Raw genomic sequence first — 10,570 nt, 5'->3', positions numbered from 1 at the left:
AAATAAGGCATGCCCAAAGGATGAGTACCCGTTGCCCAGGATAGACCTATTAATCGATGCTACTGCTGGCTATGAGATGCTGAGTTTCATGGACTCCTACTCAGGATACAATCAGATCCTCATGCATGAGGGATGATGAGTCTTACACCGTATTCCGAACGGACAAGGAGAACTACTGCTATTGTGTCATGCCGTTCGGACTGAAGATTGCAGGGGCTACCTACCAAAGGATGGTCAATAAGATGTTCGAGGAACAGATCGGGCATAACATGGAGGTATGCGTGGATGACATGCTCGTGAAAAGCATCCAAGCCCACCAACACCTATCCGACCTAGAGGAGACATTCACAGTACTGAGAAGAAACTAGATGAGGCTAAACCCCACAAAGTGCGCTTTCGGTGTAACGTCAGGGAAATTCTTAGGGTTCATGGTCTCAGTACTCAGAATAGAAGCCAACCCATCCAAGATCAAGTCCATCCAAGAGATGGCACCCCCTCGGACGGTCAGAGAAGTGCAAAGGCTGAATGGAAGGGTCGCAGCCCTTTCAAGGTTCATGTCATGATCAGGAGACAAGTGCCTATCATTCTTCAAGATGTTGAAGAACCTCCGAAGTCCAAAAGACTTTACATGGACAGAGGAGTGCCAGAAGGCCTTCGAAGAACTGAAGGAGTACTTGAAAAGCCCACCACTACTTAGGTGACCAGAGCCCAATGAAGAGCTACAGGTCTACCTAGTTGCTACCCCAATTGCCATAAGCGCCGTACTGTTGAAGGAAGAGGGTAAGGTCCAGAGACCCATCTACTATGTCAGCTATGTTCTGATCAATGCAGAGACTAGGTACACAAGGATTGAGAAGGTGGCCTATGCACTGGTGATCGCAGCTAGGAAGCTAAGACCATATTTTTAGGCCCACACTATCACAGTACTCACCGACCTATCACTAAAGAAGGTACTCCACAAGCCAGATGTCTTCGAACTACTAATAGCCTAGGCGGTAGAGTTGAGTGAGCATGACATCAGATTCCAACCACGGATGGCCATCAAAGGCCAAGCTTTGGCGGACTTCGTCGCCGAATGCACCCTATCTGAGGTTGAACCAGAAGCAGCAGAACCAGAGGAGCATGATCGAGGATCGTGGGAGATGTTCGTGGATGGCTCGAGCAATGTAGTAGGAAGTGGGGTTGGCTTCATACTCACCAGCCCCAAGGGATTTCGAATCCAGCATGCTATCTGATTCACCTTCCAAGCATCCATTAATGAAGTAGAGTACGAAGCACTACTAGCTGGACTCCGGGGAGCCAAGGCCATCCAAGTAACATACCTATCCATCTGGAGTGACTCCCAGCTTGTAGTGAACTAGGTGAATGGAGAGTAAGAGGCGAAGGACAAGCGAATGACATCATAGCTAGCACGCGCCTGAGCGCTGATCGAGGGGCTCATGAAGTTCGAGATGGTTCGAACCCCCAGGATCGAGAATGCCACCGTCGATGCCCTATCAAGGCTAGCCAATGACGAGCTCCAAAACTTGGCCAGTGCCGTCTACATTGAGATTTTATATGAGCCAATGTATCAGGAGAAACAGGTTAATGAGATTGAGGAAGGGCCTAGCTGGATGGACCCTATACTCAACTACCTACAGAACGACGCCTTACCAGAAGACAAGGTCAAGGCAAGGAAGATAAGGATGAGAGCTGCAAAGGACACTGTCCTAGACGGAGTACTATATAAGAGGGGGGTCACAGCACCATTACTCCGGTGCCTAGGACCCAAGGGAGCCGAGTACGCCCTGGCAGAGGTCCATGAGGGGATTTATGGAAGCCACATGGGGGGACGAGCCCTAGCCTACAAAGTCCTCTGTTAGGGGCTCTACTCACCCCGAATGCAAGAGGAAGCAATATAGTATGCCAAGAAGTGTGAGCAATGTCAGTTGTTTGCCCCAGTACCCCATCTACCCGCCACCAAACTGACATCAATCCTCAACCCCATCCCCTTTGCCATGTGGGGGATGGATGTCCTAGGCGATTTCACTGCAACATCAGGGAACAGGAAGTACCTGGTCATCGCTATAGACTACTTCACGAAATGGGTCGAGGCTAAGCCACTGGCCAAAATAACAAAGATTGAAATGGAGAAGTTTGTCCGCGATGATGTCATCTACAGGTTCGGGGTACCAAAGATCCTAGTCTCAGACAACAGCAAGCAATTCAACAACCCCAACTTCACTGTCAGAGCTATAACACTGACTATCAGCCTGTCTTGGAGCATACCCATAGGCCAATGGTCAGGTGGAGGTGACCAACAGAACACTGCTAGAAGGGGTCAAGAAAAGGCTAGAAGGAGCCAAAGGGAAGTGGGTCGAGGAACTACTAAGTGTTCTGTGGGCGTACCAAACCACAGTAAAGATACCCACAGGAGAAAGCCCATTCCGCCTAGCATACGGTACTGAGGCACTGGCACCAGTAGAGGTCCTCGCCATGTCCCACAGAGTACACTTTAACTAGCGCACCTATGTTGATAGACTATGGGCGAACCTAGACTTCATAGATGAGGTCTGAGAAAAGGCACTCCTAAGGAACGTAGCATACCAACAACGCACAGCCAAGTACTACAATGCCAGAGTGAGAGAGAGGCTATTCCACCAGGGAGACCTAGTCCTAAGAAGGGCCAGCACATCACAGCCACAAAAGGAAGGGAAACTGTCAACCAACTAGGAAGGACCCTACATAATTTCCAAGCAGATACGCTCAGGGACCTACCTCTTGAAAACTCTGAGGGGCAAGAAGATAGATCGTACCAGTAAAAGTAGCAGTGGCAGTAGCAGTAGCATAGTCGGTTATCAGCCATGGTACACAGTAAGTTACATTTTTTAAGGATGATTTGAAATTTTATTTGATATTTGATGTTGGGATACATTCGTCTACTCCTAGCTATCGGTCGAACACCTCTAAAGCACCATGGTCCACGGATCACCTCCAAGGCACCATGGTCTACGAATCACCTCCAAAACACTATGGCCTCCGGACCACTAAGGCGCAATGCCACCAAGGTCCGATGACCACCAAGGCATAATGCCACCAAGGTCTCTGGACCACCAAGGCGCAATGCCACCAAGGTCTGATAACCACCAAGGCGTAATGCCACCAAGGTCCGATGACCACCAAGGTCTGTAGACCACCAAGGCTCAATGCCACCAAGGTCCGTAGACCACCAAGGCTTAATGCCACCAAGGTCCATAGACCACTAAGGCTCAATGCCACCAAGGTCCATAGACCACCAAGGCTCAATGCCACCAAGGTCCGTAGACCACCGAGGCACAATGCCACCAAGGGCCATAGACCACCGAGGCGCAATGCCACCAAGGTCCACAGACCACCAAGGCGCAGGGCCACCATGGTCCACAGACCACCAAGGCATAAGGCCACTAAGGTTCACAAACCACCAAATTTTGAGAACTATCAAGGCGCAAGGCGCAAGGCCAGCGAAGTTGGATGACTACCAAGGCCTATCGGCCATAAACAAGTGACGAAGAGCAATACACAAAGGAGCGAGGATCCAACCACAGAAATCCAGAAAGAAGGCTATGGGAGAAGGAAACCTCATAAAGGCAGACATCATCTCTAGAAGGACTACCATCTGGGCCAGGACTATCAACGACACCCTTCCCGTCACTAGAAGTAGGTCTGGGAGGAGGCAATGGGGGAGAGTGTCCACAAAAGAAGATGACCTTGAAGAGGGTCCATCTGTGGACTCAACCACAACAGTGGCCGGAGTCAGATTCGCTAGACATCATGGACAATGGCAAGGAAGGCTACTTACTTGAGTAGTAGTCCCCCAACGTCAAGCCACCAACCTAGGAGAGTGGAAAGCAAGCTGCAATGAGACACGCAAACAATAAGGAACAGAAGATGAGAACTCAACCATAAAAAGCATGGGAAGGAAGTCACAATATGTACAATCCGAAGTGCTGAATCCAGAGGTCCGACAAAAAAAAAGAAAAGAGAAAATTTTTACAACCAAGGGTCGTAGAAGACAGGCCATGGACATAGGTGAGGTTCGAGGTTGAGATCCAAGGAAGAGGTTCGAGGTCCGGGGTCCGAGGTCCGAGGTCGAAGTTCACGAGGAGTCGAGGTCAAGGTTCGAGTAAAGATGTGTCTATGGCCAAAGACCAAGGGAGAGCAAATATTTTATATACCAGAGAAGACTGGCATGGACAAACGGAGATGGGCGCAGAATCGACTCAATGAGTGTCACCGGGCGAGGATCGAATCAAACAAGTGTCGTCGGGCGTGGATCAAATCGAACGAGCATCGTCGGGTGTGGATCGAATTGAACGAGCATCACCGGACGTAGATCGGATCAAATGGGCGTCGAAAGGCATGGATCAGATTGAATGGACGCCAAAGGGCGCGGATCGGATCGAATGGGCATCACCAGGCGTCAATCAAATGGGCATCACCAGGTGTCGATCAAAGGGGCGTCAATGGGCGTGGATCGAATGAGGGCGCCATCAATGGGCATCGACTCTTAAGAGAGAGAAGAAAGAAAAAAAAAAAAAAAAAAAGGGCCAAGAGGCCACGGCCAAGAGACCACGGCAAGGAGAGCAAAGGAAAAAAAAAAAAAGCAGCCAAAGGTCCACGCCCAAAAGGCCATAGGCGCGGACTCTTGAGTGAGAGCAAAGGTAGGAGAGAGAAGAGAGAGAAGAAAGAGTGAAAAAAAAAATCCATCAAGGGCCATGGCCTATAAGCATCAACCCCTTAGGCGAGGAGAGCAAAGGAGAGAAGAGGAAAAAAAAAATTTCATGAATGGGGCCATCCATCAATGGACGCCGTCCAAAAGCAAAGGAGAGGAGAGAGAAGAGAGAGAAGAAAGAGAGTGAAAAAAAAAAATTTCATGAATGGACGCCATCCATCAATGGATGCCGCCCAAAAGCAAAGCAGGGGAGAGAAAAGAAGAAGAGAGAGAAGAGAGAAAAAGTAGGAGAGAGAAAACAAGAAAAAGAATAAAAGAGAGAAGAAAGAAAAAGGGGTTTTTGGCCATGGCCAAGGACCGCGGTCGACAGATGCCTACAGGCATGGACTGATGCCCGTGGGTGCAGATCGAATAGGCGCGGATTGAACAGGCACGGATCGAACAGGCACAGATCGAGATGGGCGTGGATCGAGACAGGAGCGGATCGAGAAGGGTGCGAATCAAAACAGGCGCAGATCAAGATAGGCGTGGATCGAACAGGCACGGATCGAGACAAGAGTGGATCGGACAGGCGCAGACAATCGAGCGGTGCCAACAGGCGTGGATAAGCACAAACAAGCCGAGGTACAAGCAAAGAACGTGAGACCGAGGTATGAGCAACACGGGCACAAGGAGGCGACAACCTCATGATCGAGACCTCGGACATGATCAAGATCAAGAGTAAGCAAGCCACTAGGAAGGCCAAGGGCTAATAGCCAAGAAAGGAAAAAACCATAAGAGAGCAAGGGAGACAAAGCTTCAAAATAAAAATGAAAAAGATACTCTCTTGAGCACTCCGTTCCAAGAGAGTGGGGGGCAAATGATAAACCCAAATTCACACCAACCAATTGGAGGCTGCCACGTGTCTAGTCCAAGGAGGTGGACCATAACGGGACCAAAGGAGGAACTAGTCTGGGTGTGGACCACCCACACCCCTTGGGGTACGCTTCCCTTGGGCACCAACCTCTTGGGGTGCAGACTTCCATCCACACGCAGACCGTGGACCTCAGACACACGTGGGTACAAGTGCAGATGTGGATCCTGATAGGAGACCAACACCATCGTCACTGTCGTTGTCAACTGAACGTACGCCACCTCAAGGACTCTAGAACACCACCTATCAACTGTACAGTCCCAGATGGATATAAACACTAAGCACCATATCTGACAACGTATCAACATCTATCCTCTAAGAACGACAACCCAACTGGGACACTACATCCCATGGGAAGACAACCAATCGAGGAGGAACCCTACTACCCAAGGACTCTATCAACTACGAAGGCCACTCTACATCAACTGGGACTCTCCACACTGCCATACTCTACTATAAAAGGGAAGGTACTCTACCCCATCGACCCATCTTAAATACTATTATTCATCTGTTTGCTCAGGAGATCTGACTTTGGCATCGGAGAGTCCTAGGCCGGAACCACATCAGTTCTCCTTTGTCACCCCCTGGTCCTTTTGCAGGTTACAGCACTCGAAGGACCGCCTGATGATTTCTTGACGCAACACACATCTTGCTGTTATGTGCATGCTGCTTCATATTTGAGTCTAAACTGAATGTCTGTACTGATTTGGAAAAGGAGTGGGATATATCATTAATGATTTGAAAGCTAACATGGCTAGGCTTCAGCAAGGGATGAGCCACATGCAGAGGATGTAGGAAGCCTGCATGGACATGTACTTGGAGTTGTTGCTGCTTTGAATCGGTCTGCTGGTGAAGGATAAGGATTCAACTCCATGGATTCTTCTGAATGATGAACTGGATTCCTCAGAAATTAGTCAATTGGATCCTGATTGGAGAATCTTGTTTCCCAAGAGTTGTCTGAATTCATTTAGTGTGTTAAAATTGTCTCAGGTTATAGAACAGTGGCTAGTCATTGGGTAATGGTTTAACTTTTTAAGGATTAACTTGTGGCTGGTGAATCTTTTTTGATGCCCTGAGGGCTGAGGGGGAACCCATTAATAATGATTCTGAATGATCTGCATGTATACCATGTGAGTATAACAGTTAGGGCATGAAATTTTAAACTTGTCTAACTAGTCCATAATTTTAAGAAGAATATTTTATCTATTTATGGAATTCCATTGTTCCTTCCTAATTTTATGGAAACCAGTCATTCCTTCCTAATGTATTTCTTGTTACTTTTTGTAACTTTCTTTCTCAGATTGTTGTTCTCATGTATCAGAGGGATGTTTGACAAAGAAAAGGTTGCAAAGATGAAGAAGGGAGTTGTAATTGTGAATAATGCTCGAGGGGCAATCATGGATACTCAAGCAGTTGCTGAAGCATGCGAGAGTAAACAAATTGGAGGTAATTTTAAGATTTGCATTTCCAGATTGCGAACATGGGGGGGGGGGAGTAATTACTAAAGGATTATCTTATCCTTCTCATTCCCTCATTTAATGATTTTTTTCTTCATAATTTCAGGTTATAGTGGTAATGTATGGTATCTGCAACCAGCTCCCAAGGATCTTCCATGGCGATACATGCCAAACCAGGCAATGATACCTCATATTTCTAGCACCACAATCGATGCTCAGGTATTTAAACTCTTGAATACTTCTTCCTTATCGGTCCACCTCCTGTTCTTTTTTATTTCTTCTCTCTATTTCATCGAATGCTTATGTGTGATAGAAAATTGGGAATTGGTGTAGTTGTGGTATGTAGTTGGAACTAAGGACATGCTGGATAGGGGTACTTCAAGGGTGAAGACTTCTTGGCACAAAATTCCATTGTCAAGGAGGGTAAACTGGCTAGCTAGTATCTGTGATTCTTCTCTTCCTCAAATATGCAGAGCCCTATTTTGAGGAGAAATTACATTCTCTCACATTGTCACTCCTCTCTCTCTCTCTCTCTCTCTCTCTCTCTCTCACAATCGCCATTCTCTTTCCCTTCCAACCTCAAAAAATTATTAGAAAGCATAAGTCATTTCTCTTCAAAATAGGGCTCTACAACTCTCATCCTCTCCTTATTTTAAGGCTACCTTCTCCTTGCTCAAGGTGACCAGGAACGGCTGGAATGGCTGAACAGCTTCACCAGAAAACTTCTTAACCACTATTAGAAAAAGTACCTGTGATGTTGATCGATGGTAGATGCTTCATAGATGTCTCCATCTGGTATTAAATGAGGTTCACTTTATAGTAGAGATGTAAACGGATCGAATTCGAATCGAATTGGGTACTATCCAAATTTGAATTCGTTTACAATTCGCTATCCGAATTCGATCCGAATATCCGTCGAATATAATAACACAATACCAAATTCGAATTCGACTTGTTAAATGGATTCCGGATATTATCTGGTTCGATTCGTTTAGCAACGGATACCAAATATCCGAATGTTTCTATCCGATTACCATCCGATTGTCCATTTACTGTTTTCTATTTATTGAGTTTTATTTCTTCTTAGAAATGACTTCATTACACTCCGTTTTTCAAATCGATTTGAAATCATGTATCACATAATACATAAAATGCAAGGAATATAATAAAACAGAAAAGCTTGATCTAAAACCCAACCAAACCTGCAGTATCCGAATATGGAACAACCCAACAAATATAAAGCAATAGGTGATACTGTAGATAAGACTAATAACAAATCCAACATACAACAACCAGATTCATATAGTTAATAATAAATAAATAGAATCTAAAAGATAGAAACTCATGTAAATCTATTGCCGACAGACTTGAGATCGACAACTTGAACAATGAGTTCTGGGACTTTAGAGGACGATCCAAGAGATGGATTCGCTAGAAATTAGAATGGTAGAAATTGCATCAGGGGTAGTGCTATAAAGAAGAAAACGATGCATATGAAACAATAGAGAGAGAGAGAGAGAGAGAGACTTACCTTTGACAGTTGCTACTGGTGATTGCGCATGTAGAACGATGTCTCTTGTAACAACGAAGATGTGCGCAAGAAGGCATGAAACAATATGTATATGAAACCAGAGAGAGAGGGATTGTAGATTTGTAGTCACAGTGAATAGAAGGTGTAGACGCCGATTTTTGTCACCCCCTAATTGGCGATGATGACAACGGGACATGGACGATGGACGACGCACCCCCCCCCTCTTTTTAGACCCAAAGATACCTGGCCCATAAGACCAAGAACCATGCTGAGCACAAAATGGCCCATTTTAGGCCCAAAAACAAGGAAAAATGGCACTGCGCGCCCACGGCGCCGTGGACTCTTCCCATGGCAACGTGGACGCCTTCCCACGGCACCGTGGGTACCTTCCCACGGCACTGTGGGGAGGTGTACCGGATTTCCACAGCGCCATGAGGGGGTGTGACATCAGCCTGCTGACGTCACCCACGGCATCGTGGAAAAGTCCCCCACGGCGTCGTGGAGGACTTTTTCGGCTAGGAGAGAGAATAGGTCCCTCCCTATAAATAGGAGGGTCCCCTCCCACATTTCCTAAGGAATTTTGGGTAGAGAGACCCTCCCCAAGTGATTCCTAGCATCTTTTCTCCCTTTTCACCCTCATTTCTCCTCCTTCTCTCATGAGTGTGTGAGTATGTGAGGTTTCCCTGGGGTGGACAGATCCTTCGATTGTCCCTCTGAGTATAGAGCGCTTTGGCTCCTTAGCTTTAGGTATCCCATCTGTGCACGGATAACCATCGAAACTGCCTTGTTACAGACGTTATTCTGTCTGTTTACTCTTTTCCAAATCACTCGAAAGAGCCGTTACTCCGCCGAGAAAGAAGCAGCGTCGGTCCATTCGTCCATCTCCCCTGAGCCAGGGGCATACAACCATACAGGTATAATTATTGCATTTTTGTCGATCCAATGTAGTCCTTTCATATTTTACCGCTTTAGTCTGCACTTTTCACATATATAATGTAGTTTATTGTACTTTAGTTTAATTCATAGCACCTGAATGTAGTTCATAATATCCCCCATCCCCGTAATAAGAGAGAAACAACATTCGTCCTTACGTAGCATCTAACACAAAGAGACCGGCTTCGGCCGGGCGAGGTGGGTGCCTAACACCTTCCCACACTCGTAACCTGACCCCTTACCCGAACCTTTGGTTGGACCATATGGAGTCACGTAGCCCGATTCCGCTCACCATGGGTAGGGCTACACTTAATGGGTCCTAGGCCCTAACCCTAGGTGGCGACTTCTCATTAGGTTAACATATTTTAATGCATGATCCCAATCCCCTATTTATCATATATTGACAATGTTATCCACATCCATACACACACACATGTATCTCCCAAAACCCTATGTCACCAATACACTAGCAAGAAGGGCTGAGGAAACCTTCGTCCCGGAGGACCGCGGTACTTACAGTGGCGACTTCACTAGGGACATGGTGAGCAAATGTCCACCCGAGGTCAAACTCTCTAAATAGGTGCTATCAATAAATGACAGAATGTTCTCTCTAAACTTTTATAAAAAAAATATATATATATGATATAAAATAAAAAAATATGCAAAACAAAATACAAAAAAATAAATAAATGAATAAATAAATACCATAATATATTTGTCTGGCTAACCTTTGTGTGTACTAATCGCATCATGCATAGTGCTCGAAGTGAAATCAAACGGCGAGGGTACTCCCTGTTGTGCCTTTACCCCCGGGGAGGTGAGGCACGTCATGCTAAGTACTCTGAGATCGGATGATAGCCGCTTCCTGTACCACTTTCTTGCACACATACACTGAATGGGAACTCCTCTTACCCCCGTAGTTAGTCGTTGGACCCCATGAGTAGTCATGGGTAATTCGCGGCGAAGCTACAGCCCTTGATATTTACTGTACGAGTTTAGAATCACCAACGAGGGTATTCACTAGTGTGCTGTGGAGTGCTCTGCCA

General features: G+C 46.4%; 1 pseudogene; it reads left to right on the top strand.

Annotated features, from left to right (window-relative positions):
* The first annotated feature begins 1,451 nt into the window (after nt 1–1,451).
* LOC122662906 lies at nt 1,452–7,528 on the top strand (annotated as a pseudogene).
* The last annotated feature ends 3,042 nt before the right edge of the window (nt 7,529–10,570 follow it).

The sequence above is a fragment of the Telopea speciosissima genome, chromosome 5, assembly GCF_018873765.1.
Source record: "Telopea speciosissima isolate NSW1024214 ecotype Mountain lineage chromosome 5, Tspe_v1, whole genome shotgun sequence".
Classification (NCBI taxonomy): domain Eukaryota; kingdom Viridiplantae; phylum Streptophyta; class Magnoliopsida; order Proteales; family Proteaceae; genus Telopea; species Telopea speciosissima.
The sequence above is the reverse complement of the archived record's forward strand: the minus strand, read 5'-3'. Positions and strand labels throughout refer to the sequence as shown.